Source organism: Bombina bombina, chromosome 7 (assembly GCF_027579735.1).
Source record: "Bombina bombina isolate aBomBom1 chromosome 7, aBomBom1.pri, whole genome shotgun sequence".
Lineage (NCBI taxonomy): Eukaryota > Metazoa > Chordata > Amphibia > Anura > Bombinatoridae > Bombina > Bombina bombina.
In genome coordinates this window covers 398,504,726-398,518,750 of record NC_069505.1, presented here as the reverse complement: position 1 = coordinate 398,518,750, position 14,025 = coordinate 398,504,726, and positions in this window count along the sequence as shown.

The following is a 14,025-nucleotide window of genomic DNA, read 5'->3' as shown; positions in this document are numbered from 1 at the left end:
CAATGCTCAAAGCGGATGATGGCCTAGCAGAAGTCATCCCAAAAGGTTGTAGGTATGCTTTTAGAAAAGGGAGGAGCTTAGGTAACATATTAGCACCTACGCAACTTAAATTAGAAAAACAGACTAATGCCTCATCATGGCTTCAATTTAAAGGTACATACAGGTGTAGCTATACACAGTGTGCGGCATGCAAACATTTGCAACAAGGCAATGGATTTTCAAGCTCGGTAACAGGGGAACGTTTTGATCACTACTCCTGTTTGAATTGCAGAACATCCTATGCTGTCTATTTATTGACCTGTATTGAATGCAATATTCAATATACAGGACTCACAACAAGAGAAACAAGGGAGAGGATTAGGGAACATCTCAATAATATAAAAGGAGGCCATCTAACTACACCATTAGTGCAACACTTTAAAGAGAGACATAACAGTAGTGCACAAACACTCAGATGGACTATAATTGAGCTAGTAAGATGTAAGTCAAGAGGAGGAGACAGGGACAAACTATTGTCCAAAAGGGAGGCTTACTGGATACATAGGCTTAAAACCAGAGTTTCCTATGGTCTTAATTCGGAGTTTGACCTTATTAACTTTTGGGAGTGATAGTCTTTGGGTTATAAATATAAACATAATATAGATGTTTGAGAACTCTCCTAAGGTATAGATCCTGATCCTGTCACTATTCTGCATTAAGCCACTGTATATAGATAGCTATCCATTATGACTTCATACCTTGCAAATCACTGGTTAGAAGTAATGTTGCAGCTAAATGAAACACATATATTTAATCTGGTTTTTTTTTTAGATTTATCTAGAATAGATTGATTCCTGTATATATGTTTTCACATTAATTAGGGATTATATCAATCAATTTTTCTAGTTTAATTCTACTAAATAATAACTATATGGTTACAGTATTTGATTGTGTTATCTTGAAATGTATTGGTATATATCTATATTTTGCAACTAATTGTGCAAACTTTATTATGTTAATGTGGGCAAATGGGCAATTTATAACATGAAATTTTGTGAGTCATACAGTATTAAGTTTTTTGTATGGACATATATACATTGTCTAATTATGTCCATATATGTTAAATGCAGACTTTAAGGGAAGTATTTGTTCCACCACAAGTAAAAAAAGGGTGTAACTGATTTTAACCTATTAGCTGGCTCCAAATGGTACTTAAGGACCATTGGAGCAAGTGACTGCAGCTACGATTACGGCCTGTGGAGCCGAAACGCGTCAGCAAGCAGTCCTTGGGGTGGAACAAACCCCTCACACTTGTCCTTGAAAGTATTGTCCATTTTGGAATTTTAAGTTTTCTTCAAAATAAATCTTTCTTCACACGCCTGATTGACTACCGGTGCATCCTTATCCCTTTTTTGCTTATTGACTTACTGAAACGAAGGATTTGCACGGAGGTGAGGACGTTATTTCCTGGAAGCATAGTCCGCTCACCTCTCGTGAGAACCGGAATGCCGGGGGAACTGATTCAGTGACGTCAGACGCCGAGATTCCTCGATACCAGGAAGACGGAGCATAACCCAGCTGAGCAGTGCGATCTGCAGTCCACGTCCCAGAACATAACAGCGGACAGTGGAAAAGTATACAGCCGGAGAGCTCTGAAGGTATTGGGAGGAAAGGCTGAGTCTATTGGGTACGTCATCCCTTGATCCCTGAAGCGGAGGTGAGTGGTGAAGGAGCGGACCAAGTCAGCTTTGTAACACCGAGTTTAGTTTATGACAACGGTGATTATTTACTGAGAAACATATATGCTAAGAGACCTTTTGGGGAGTATTTGGTGCCGGTAACATTTGTACTTTTTCACACTTCTAGAATGCCCTGGAACAGCCATGACAAACCACTTGTTACTTTTTGTTAAGATTCTAAAATGTTTTTTGCTCTATTCAGCAAGACTACTTTCCCTAATGAAACAGACACAATAATACACTATATAACCAAAAGTATGTGGACACCTGACCTTCACACCTCTATGATATATATATATTTTGGACATCTCATTCCAAAACCATTGAATTTAATATGGAGTTGCCCCCCCACTTTGTGACTATAACAGCTACCTTTCTTATAGGAAGGCTTTCTACGAGATTTTGGAGTGTGTCTGTGGGAATTTGTGCCCATTCAGCCAAAACAGCATTTGTGTGGTCAGGCACTGATGTTGGATGAAAAGGTCTGGCTCACTATCAGTGACAGGAAAGGGCCTTTCCCAAATGGTTGACCCGAAGTTTGAAGCAAACAATTGTCTACAATGTCTTTGTATCTTGTTGCATAAGATGACCCTTCACTGGAGATAAGGGGCCAAGCTCAAACTTTGAAAAACAGCCCCAGACCATTATACCTCCTCCACCAAACTTTATAGTAGGCACTATGCCTTTTGGTAGGTAGTATTCTCCTGCTATATCCAGATTCTTCCTGCGAGATAGTGAAGTGTGGTTCATCATTCCAGAGAACGTTTCCACTGCTCCAGAGTCCAGCAGCTTTACAACACTTCAGCAAACACTTGGCATTGCACATGTGATGTGAGGTTTGTGTATAGCTGTTCAATCATGGAAACCATTCCATGAAGCTCCTGACGCACAGTACTTGTGCTGATGTTGCTTCAAGAGGCAGTTTTGAGGCAGTTGAGCAACAAATGATAGGAGATTTCTATGCGTTATACCCTTCAGCACTCAGCAGCCCCAGGGCCGGACTGGGAATAAAAAGCAGCCCTGGAAAAATATAAAGACCAGCCCTATTTTCTGTTGAGTCGGTAGAATGCACATGCCCCATTTTTCTCAAAGGGGATTACTGGGACACTCCTTCCCCAATATTTCTTTCAGAATTAAATTATATTACTTTGTATTAAATAAAAATGTCAGATTGATGTTATATAGGCCCCCTACAACCCAGTTGCATCCATTAGTCAGCCCTTTAAATTGTAGCTTTCCAGCCCCAGGTGCTGCAGCCCACCGGGAAATCTCCTGGTATCCTGGTAGGCCAATCCAGCCCTGAGCAGCCCTGTTCTGGGAGTTTACGTGGTCAACAACTTGGTGTTACTCATATGCTAAATCACTTGAAACTGATGCAGTATAACTGTAAAAAGCTGACAGGAAAATATCACCTGAGCATCTCTATGTAAAAAAGGAAGATATTTTACCTCACAACTTCCTCAGCTCAGCAGAGTAAGTTCTGTATAAAAAGTTATACTCAGCTGCAGCCCAGCTTCAGGTAAAAAAAAAAAATAATGAAATGAACAGCAGCCAATCAGTATCAACAGTGTTGAGGTCATGAACTCTTTTACTGTGATCTCATGAGATTTAACTTAACTCTCAGGAGATTTCATTGTAAACTTCCTTACACTGAATAGGGAAATAAGATGAGTGTGCACAAAAGCTCGCTCCTTCCGCTGTCCCGGCACAGACATATTGATTTGCTGCTTATAAGTCCTTTACAATGGGATGTGGCAACTGAGGAACTTTTGAGGTAAAATATCTTTCCTTTCTACATAGAGATGTTCAGGTGATATTTTCTAGTCAGCTTTTTACAGCTATACTGCATCACTTTTCAAGTGTTTAAACATTTTGGTATTATGGCCCTTTAAAGTCACTGAGCTCTTCAGTACAACCCATTGTATTGCTGATTTCTAATGGGGATTTCATGGCAGTTATGTTATGTTAATTGTATTTTATCTTTTGAATGAAGAAACAAAGCCAGGGATGTATCACTTTTACACATATGCTCGATTTATTATTGATGTTCTCCTATATTTGCCCTTAAAAATGCACATGAGAAATAATTCCCCTATATATCATTAAAAAATGTGCCTAAAATTGGACAAGTTTGACTGTAAAATTCTTTTACTCTGTTCCCATTCTCCTTGGAGAACATGTGCTAAAAAAAAGGCTTAGATCCTTTTAGTTGTATTTCCTATAATACTCCTCAATAATTCTCCTAGTTACAAATTTATCATTTATATTCTCCTATAGAGGTCTGAAATTTCTACTGCAAATGTCTGCATTAAAGTTCTCCATAACTACTGTGGAGAACAGCTTTAGAGATCTATTCTCTACTATTTGTAGAAGCAATCTTACAAAAACAAAATGCTCTACAAGGTGCAAAAATAATATATAACAAAGTGCAATAATAATTTATAATGGAATACAAAAATAATATTTAACAGAGCACAGAAATTATATCTATTGTGGGGGAGAAGCTTTCCTATGGAAAAGAAGCTTTCCTATGGAAAAGAGCAAAAAAAAAACATTTTGTTGATAAATTTGAGTGCACAGGTGCGCTTTTCTAAAGTAGAGCTGAAAAGAACACATAGCGCTCGATTTATTAATCCATGGCTGACAGGGCAGGGCATACATATTCGCCCCGGTACACTTGAGCACTCCTCTGGCGGGCAGCAATCCCCTGCCAGAATTTAACATTGCACGCAAGCACTCCTTTGCTCTCACGTGCAACTTGCACATAGCCATTCCCGTGCGGGAAGGAGCTGTCAATCTTCCAGGTCAGACGAGACTGGGGAGATTAAAATTCTCCACCTAAGAGGTGAACAGGGTAGGGAAGCATTAGTCTGATGATCGCCGCTTGATAAATCCTGACTGCAGGTTCTCTTGTGCAAACCTGCAGCCAAAGAGGGAGAAGGGCTTGATAAATTGAGCCCATAGGAGAATTACACGGAGAATACTCCTTTTGTTTGATAAAGTGAGCCCACAGTGCTCAATAAACATGCACGCACCTGAGTATACGCTCTGTGAAGTTTCAATAAAAAAAGAAAAGTGGTCAATTTCACAACAGCAGTATATTGTAAAGATGTTTTTGTTCTTCCTAAATCATGAAAGTCTATTTTTGATGACCTATGTCCTTTTAATTAGGGTTTCAGGAAAACTCCACAAGAGACTATAAATCTGAGAAGAAAGAAGGGTAGAGCCACTCAGGGTGTTTCTCTCTGTGCCTTGAGCAAAGCACCCCCTCCTGGGTATTTGGTTACCCATTAGCATACATGACAACCATGAAGTGAAAATCAGTGACAATAAAGATTTTTAAAAGACCACTGTAATGGTTAAGACTCCTCCATTGCTATCCCCTTGAACCCCCTTAGCATGTAAGCCTAAGAGCCCAGTTGTTTGTAGATCACCTTCTTTAGAGCTGACTACAAAAGTACGACTCTTGCCAGGGTCCTCTACCTGTCTAATCCCTATAAATGTTTCCTTGTATTCCGCCTATGTTTATAGCGCTGCGGAATCTGTTGGCGCTCTACAAATAACGATAATAATAATACTATACATTGGGCTGACCAGGTTTCCCCTTTGAGGGGGAGGGGCAGTTTATGAAAACAAATTTTCTGCTATCAGATTTCTAAGATTCTTCTGTACTGGAGCAGCCCTGAACTAAACATTTCCAGTAAAGCTGTATGTAAGTCCAATCCTATGGCAGTTTTTGGGCGGTGCTGGAGATTCTAACACGCCACCCTTTACTGTAGTCACATGCCCTTTGCTCTAATAAAATGTTAAAATATATATTGCCACTGCTGTCCCCATAAATATTAATGTAACAGCAAATCAATTGGTGCAGAGAAAGATAATGATTTGCTTAGAATCTGTTTTTTTTTTTAAATGAATGAAGCAAAGGGAATTTAGTAATCAATTAAATGTTATATCATAAAAAAAAAGTAATTTGTTTGTTTGTATTTCTTCTTAATTAACATACCAAATCTGGAAATGCATGGGAGCCTCAGGCGAGGAGAGGGCTGAACTACTGATTTTATGGTCTCTGTAGGACTGAGAGATTTAGTGGAGAAAGGTGGAGGAGGGTTTTCACACACAAAAAAATGGACTCTGTCTTTAAATAGAAAGGAATGAAGGTGGCTTCCGTAAGGTGTGGTCTGTAATGTGTAAGTGAGTAGGTAGCTAAAAACAATTCTGTACTGCTAGTAACATGATTAAATTACTTCCAATAAACAAATGATTTATCTATATTATCCCATTACGTTTTGAAATTAAAGGGCTTCAAATTATCTGGCAATTTTCAGGATTTTTTTTTTTAAATTGGGACTCACAGCTGTCTCATCACCTCCTTCTGTAGTCCACCAAATTTATGTCCTGGTGCTTCTAGATCATAATATTTGGAGTGCTAAAGGGACAGTATACACCAATTTTCATATAACTGCATGTAATAGACACTACTATAAAGAAGAATATGCACAGATACTGTTTTAAATATACAGTAAAAAAACTTTTAAAAACTTACTTAGAAGCTCTCAGTTTAGCTCTGTTGATGAGGTTAGGCGGGGACACCCACTGAAAGGGGCTGGAAGAGCGGAAAGAGCAGACACTCCCACCTCCCCTGTATATGAAAAGACCCATTATAGAAACAGGAGTCTGTAGACTTCAGTATACATCTAAAACTTTAGGACTTGGTTAGGAGTCTGATAATCAGCACAATGTTTAAAAATAAGCAAAACTGTACATTGTTACAAAACCACTCTATATAAATGGATCATCTACAAAACATTAATGCAAAGACAAATCTAGTGGTCAGTGTCATGTAAAGAAAACTAAATGTCAAAGTTGCAGCTGGAACTGGTGATAGGAATCATCTAACTCTTTCTGCCTTTTGTTGTAATATTTTGCATCTCTCTTCTCATGGTCAAGGGTGTGTATGTGTTTAATACATTCAGATGTTCATTCCCAGTCATTACAATACAACATAAAGACACAAACCTCGAGTTGTCTCACTGTTAATGCTTCCATTCAGATCTCAGATTCTAATGAGCACCATGAATACTAATTCAACTGATTCTGTTCCTTAAAGCACATAGTGCTCATTTATAATTTATTAATTCATTATTCACTAGTTCATGTGCTAATACGTATCGGCTAGATTACGAATTTTGCATTATGGGGGAAAAAGCAGCATTTTGGCTCTTTTTCACTACCGCTGGTATTACGAGTTTTGCAGGTACAGCTGTCCTGCACACTTTTTTGGCCGTAACGCAACGTAACTACCGCAGCTTTCAAAAAGTCCTTTTTCCATGGGACTTCCATAGTGCCGGTATTACTAGTTTGCCTGTCCGGCCAAAAAGTGAGCGGTACAGCCTATACCGTAAACTGAAAGTCAGCAGTTATGGGTTTAGCGCTACATAACTGTAGCATAAAACTCATAACTAAAGTGCTAAAAAGTACACTAACACCCATAAACTACCTATTAACCCCTAAACCGAGGCCCTCCCGCATCACAAACACTGAAATAAAGTTATTAACCCCTAATCTGCCGCTTTGGACATCACCGCCACTATAATAAACATATTAACCCCTAAACGCTGTACTCCTGCATCGCAAACACTAGTTAAATATTATTAACCCCTAATCTGCTGTCCCTAACATCGCCACAACCTATGTTACTATTAACCCCTAATCTGCTGCCCCCAAAATCGCCGCCACTATACCAATATTATAAACCCCTAAACCTAACCCTAAGTCTAACCCTAACACCACTAACTTTAATATAATTAAAATAAATCTAAATAAAAATTACTATCATTAACTAAATAATTCCTATTTAAACTAAATAAATACCTGTAAAATAAACCCTAAGCTAGCTACAATATAACTAATAGTTACATTGTATCTAGCTTAGGTTTTATTTTTATTTTACAGGCAAGTTTGTATTAATTTTAACTAGGTAGACTAGTTAGTAAATAGTTATTAACTATTTACTAGCTACCTAGCTAAAATAAATACAAATTTACCTGTAAAATAAAACTTAAACTGAGTTACACTAACACCTAACATTACACTAGAATTAAATAAATTACATTAATTAAATACAATTAACTAAATTACAAAAAAAATTGCACAAAATAAAAAATAAATTATCAAATATTTAAACTAATTACACCTAATCTAATAGCCCTATAAAAATAAAAAAGCCCCCCCCCCCAATAAAAAAACACTAGCCTACAATAAACTACCAATGGCCCTTAAAAGGGCCTTTTGTGGGGCATTGCCCCAAAGAAATCACCTCTTATACCTGTAAAAAAATAATACAAACAACCCCCCAACAGTAAAACCTACCATCCACACAACCAACCCCCCAAATAAAATCCTATCCTAAACTAAACTGCCAATAGCTCTTAAAGGGGCCATTTGCGGGGCATTGTCCCAAAGAAACCAGCTCTTTTACCTGTAAAAAAATAATACAAACAACCCCCCAACAGTAAAACCCACCACCCACACAACCAAACCCCCAAATAAAATCCTATCTAAAAAACGTAAGCTCCCCATTGCCCCATTGCCCTGAAAAGGGCATTTGGATGGGCATTGCCCTTAAAAGGGCATTTAGCTCTTTTTCAGACCAAACCCTAATCTAAAAATAAAATCCACCCAATAAACCCTTAAAAAAAACTAAACACTAACCCCCGTAGATCCACCTACAGTTTTTGAAGACCAGACATCCATCCTCAACGAAGCGACAGAAGTCCTCATTGAAGCCGGCAGAAGTCTTCATCCAAGCCGGCGGAAGTCTTCATCCAAGCCGGCAGAAGTCTTCATCCAAGCCGGCAGAAGTCTTCATCCAAGCTGGCCGAAGACTTCATCCAAGCCGGCGGAAGTCTTCATCCAAGCCGGCAGAAGTCTTCATCCAAGCCGGCAGAAGTCTTCATCCAAGCCGGCAGAAGTCTTCATCCAGACGGCATCTTCTATCTTCATCCATCCGGAACACACACATGTGTGATTAGATGCGTAATTTCCTTTATTGCATATTGCATTTTATATACACATACATACTCCTGTGGCATGGAATTAATTTTTGCACTTGCACCTTATATACTTTTTAGTATTGAAATAATTTTCTTGCATATTGTATTTTATTTATCTTGTGGTATAGAAATAATTTTTCTCTTGCATATTGCACTTTACATATTTTTGTGGCATGAAAACTTTTTGCACAAGTCACTTGATTTTTATCGTCCTTTGTCAGATCTACTTTTACAGTACTACCTTGTGTTATGGATAGGTTAGATATTCAACTACAATTTCATTGTCTCTGTTTTTTTACAAATCTAATCTAATCCAAAGGGACACTGAACCCAAAAGAATTCCTTTGTTATTCAGATAGAGCAGCAATTTTAAGCAACTTTCTAATTTACTCCTATTATCAATTTTTATTCGTTCTCTTGCTATCTTTATTTGAAAAAGAAGGCATCTAAGCTAAGGAGCCAGACAATTTTTGGTTTAGACCTCTGGACAGCACTTGTTTATTGGTGGGCGAATTTATCTACCAATCAGCAAGAACAACCCAGGTTGTTCACCAAAAATGGGCCGGCATCTAAACTTACATTCTTGCTTTTCAAATAAAGATACCAAGCGAATGAAGAAAATTTGATAATAGGAGTAAATTAGAAAGTTGCTTGAAATTGCATGCTCTAACTGGATCACAAAAGAAAAAAAATTGGGTTCAGTGTCCCTTTCATGCTTGAATATGTCAGACTCCCTTTAGTTGTATTAGATAAGTAATGGTCGTCACTTCTAGATATACTGACAAGTGGGTGATGTCATCTTCTGTAAATGGTGCTACACCTGTGCACGCTCCTGTGGTTATTGCAAGGTATGCCCTCTATGCTGGGGCATTATGATTCTCACGGAAAGGCTGGGAAATTATTTCTATGTCATCTAGTAATTGCAGCCAAAAGATATCTGCAAAAAACCTGTTTATTGTTTATCCTTCTAAAATTCTCTTTAATGAAGTACCTTAAAGCAGTTACCCCCTGAGGTTTGTGGGTGCTACAGTAACGATTAACTGTGTCATCACCCACCTAGAACTGCCAATGGTGCCAGATAGACATGTGCGTTTTGTTCTGAATCGAAATTCGGACGAATTTGTCAAATTTGGAGCTTCGGATCGATTTGAATTTCCGAATTACCCTAGCAACGAAACTAAACTAATCCGAATGCATTTGTAACAAATAAATCCGAATTAGTTTGGATTTATTCGTTACATTCGAATGGCTATGGACTAATCACAATTACACTAGTATTGTACAGTATATTAGGTTATATTATTCTGCTAGCTCTGTGCAGGGCACATTATGTAGCTGGTACCTGTGAGGTTGGTACTTAGGTGGAATGTGCTGTGTATTACACTAGTATTATGTACTGTATATTAGGTTATATACCTCTGCTAGCTCTGTGCATATTGTGTAGCTGGTACCTGTGAGGTTGGTACGTAGGTGGGATGTGCTGTGTATTACACTAGTATTATGTACTGTATATTAGGTTATATATCTCTGCTAGCTCTGTGCATATTGTGTAGCTGGTACCTGTGAGGTTGGTACTTAGGTGGGATGTGCTATGTATTACACTAGTATTATGTACTGTATATTAGGTTATATACCTCTGCTAGCTCTGTGCATATTGTGTAGCTGGTACCTGTGAGGTTGGTACGTAGGTGGGATGTGCTGTGTATTACACTAGTATTATGTACTGTATATTAGGTTATATACCTCTGCTAGCTCTGTGCATATTGTGTAGCTGGTACCTGTGAGGTTGGTACTTAGGTGGGATGTGCTGTGTATTACACTAATATTATGTACTGTATATTAGGTTATATACCTCTGCTAGCTCTGTGCATATTGTGTAGCTGGTACCTGTGAGGTTGGTACTTAGGTGGGATGTGCTGTGTATTACACTAGTATTATGTACTGTATATTAGGTTATATACCTCTGCTAGCTCTGTGCATATTGTGTAGCTGGTACCTACTACCTGTGAGGTTGGTACTTATGTTGATTCAGATGGGTTACAGCTAATATACAGTACATTATACTAGTCTAATTCACAGCACATCACAGCACATCCCAATTCACAGCACATCCCAATTTACGAATCCGAACCAAATACATCCGAATTTAATTGAATCCGAATAAAACCTAAATCAATACATTTGAATGTATGCGAATTCAAATTGATCCGAAAACAAAATTAGAAAAAATCAGAATCGGTCCGAAACGAACCAAAACAAATTTTTCCACCACGCACAAGTCTAGTGCCAGAATCTTTAAAAGAAACAATCCCATCAACTTCACCCAGGAATTCCAAAACTCCACTTAGTCTCCACCCCTGCTCAGCGCAAACTGACAGACTCCACCCCCAGACAGTCTTATCCTGCCCCCAAGCATTTTGGTGCCTCAATAAAAACTGGAAGTGCTGGCATGTATGATATAATGTTAGTGGCTATACCATGGAGGTATGGTGAAGCGCCTTCTCTTAGAGTCTCTTAGAGTGTTCATAACCACAAGCTGCTTAGCTGCTATTTACTACAAATAGTTGCTTGAGAGTTAATAAATGGCAGATTTTCTGCATTCCTCCCAATATTTCCTGAATATGGTCTGGTGGGCAAACGTGAAATGAATGCTGTGTGTGTCAGAGGACAGTTTATCAGAACTCCCAAACTGGTACTATCCCACATAATATAGGACAGTTGTAGAACTTATGCACAACCAGCGGCATCCACCTTGCCTAGGGTTCTGTTTTCGGGCATTGGTTTACTGACATTTTGAGGGTTGGGCTGCCTCAAAAAGGGGGTGGGGGGGTAACGGTTGGAATGTGAACGTGTCTGTGCAGGTTGTGGGCATGGCCCCAAAGTCCATTAAAACACAGCAAGGTTGCAGGCGGAAAGTGGGACCATCAGACCTCCCAACCCATGGCAATCCTGCAGGATCCAGGACAGCTAGGAGGTATTCTCCTGAGCTTGCCTACCTACTAAAGTGTTATCTGCTGCTTGCCTGAGTATACTGTCTCTATAAGGTATAGCTCTATCTATCTATCTATCTATCTATCTATCTATCTATCTATCTATTAGATATCTAATCTATCTATTGTATCTATCATTTATTTATCATCTATCTTTTATCAATCTATTTATCTATCTATCAATCTATCTAATGAATCTATCATTTATTTATCATCTATCTTTTATCAATCTAATCTATCTATCATGTATTTATCATCTATCTTTTATCTATCTATCTATCTATCTCTATCTATCTATCTATCTATCTATATCTATCTATCTATCAAAAAAAAAACTTCCAAGTGATACTTTAACTATGTGTATAACCACTTTGTGGAGGTTAAACACAGCGCCTTTCAGTATCGCTAGTGTTAATTTTTTCCACTATAATGGTTGTTCAGCTCCAAAATATCAGGCAATTCTCTTCTGAACGAAGGACTTGTACAGCTAACCCAATATGTTATAGGTTATAGTGAGCCTATCAGCAGCGGCTGTCCCACAACGCAGCCCAGCTCCTCTTTGCAGGATTTAAACACATAGACTTGCAGGGTCGGTAGTGCTATAATTAGATGCTGAAAAGAATAAAATCATATTGAGTTTGCAGTACAATGTCCCTTTTTTGAGACAAAAAGTATTTTTATATATTTAAATGCTGTAACAGTAGTGAGCTCTGATGCTGGTGACCAGACACAAGTTAGATGCAGGGAGCATCTTATTAAAGGGAAATTAAAGTCCACATTTTTCTTTGTGATTCAGGCTAAACAAGTTTTAAAAAGTTTACAATTTACTTCTATCATGAAACTTACAGGAAAGAATACCTAGGTAGGTAGTGTGCACACTGCTGCCATCTAGTGCCCTTGCACATGTATAACATTGTTAAAATATTGCATAACATCTGCCATATAGTATTCTAGAAACATGCATGCTCCTAAGCCTAACTACCTGCTTTTCAACAAAGAATACCAAAGGAATAAGGTCAATTTGATGCAAGAAGTAAAAACTATGAAACATTAAAAGACAATTTGGGGGTTTCATGTCCCTTTAAGCTGTGCATCAGTCACAAGTAGTGCCCTCTGTTCCTTTTTTGTCATTTTACTGACCCTAGCTTAGCGATTAAACACATAGGTAAAATAAATTGTGAGCTGTCTGTAAACCTGGCCAATCCAAAGAGGGAGTTGCACGCCTTGTTCTGCTATGAAGCAGAATTGGTTATGCCTATCAAGCAGGACTTAACTTTTGTGTTTAACCCATTTGCATGTCATTTAGCATATATATAATATGACTTCAGCACAGAGCTCATAAAAGTTTGCCAGTCCCTACTTCAGCCAAAATTGCCTTTAAGACCAAATTATGTTACCCCTAATTTAACCCCAATTATAATCCTAACTAAACACTAAACTTTGTAAAAAAAAAACCAAAAAACTAACTGTAACCCTAGTACTAAACATAAAAATAAAAATCTCTGTTTTAGAGCATTTTATTATTGCACTATTGTTGCACATAGATTAAACTCAAAATTCAGTTGTGGAGCCGCTATGCACTGCTGTGAGCTAGCTGAACACATCTGGTAAGCCAGTGACAAGAGGAATGTATTTACATAGCCACCAATCAGAAGCTATCTTCCTGTAGTGCAGTGCAAAATGCCACAGGGCACAGCTTTGATTAAGATCAACTGTTACTAGTTTCAGTCAAATACTGTCTGCCCTGTACTTATGCCCTGAGTGCCAGGTTCCCTCTACCCTTCTATAAACACCCTCTGTTTTGGCTGATCAGACACTCCTGTACCTATGCCCTCTGGCATGCTCCTGTATTAACTTGCCACTATCCATTCACCTTCAATCCGATTCCTCTCACCCTAACCATCATGCCAACATCAATGCCCCCTGCCCTGTAACCTGCTGAATCACTGCCCTGTCCCCTCTCTGGCACAGTAACGCATTGGCAACAGTTATTAATAGGCAAGATACTGGTCTTTCCCATAGTGAATGACATCAGCAACACGTTGCCAGTGTAGGGGTTGCCATGTACCAGGCAGAGACGGGAACTGGACCCCATCATAACTATAATACATTAAAAGTGAAACCTAAACGTAATGGAAGAAAAAGTGTGACCCTTGTGGGTGTGGAAGGTTTGCAGAGTACAGTACATGCAATATTAACATGACTTTTGAATAATCCAGATTGTGCAATGTGTATCTGCCTGTGCAGGAGGGTGGAGCTGCT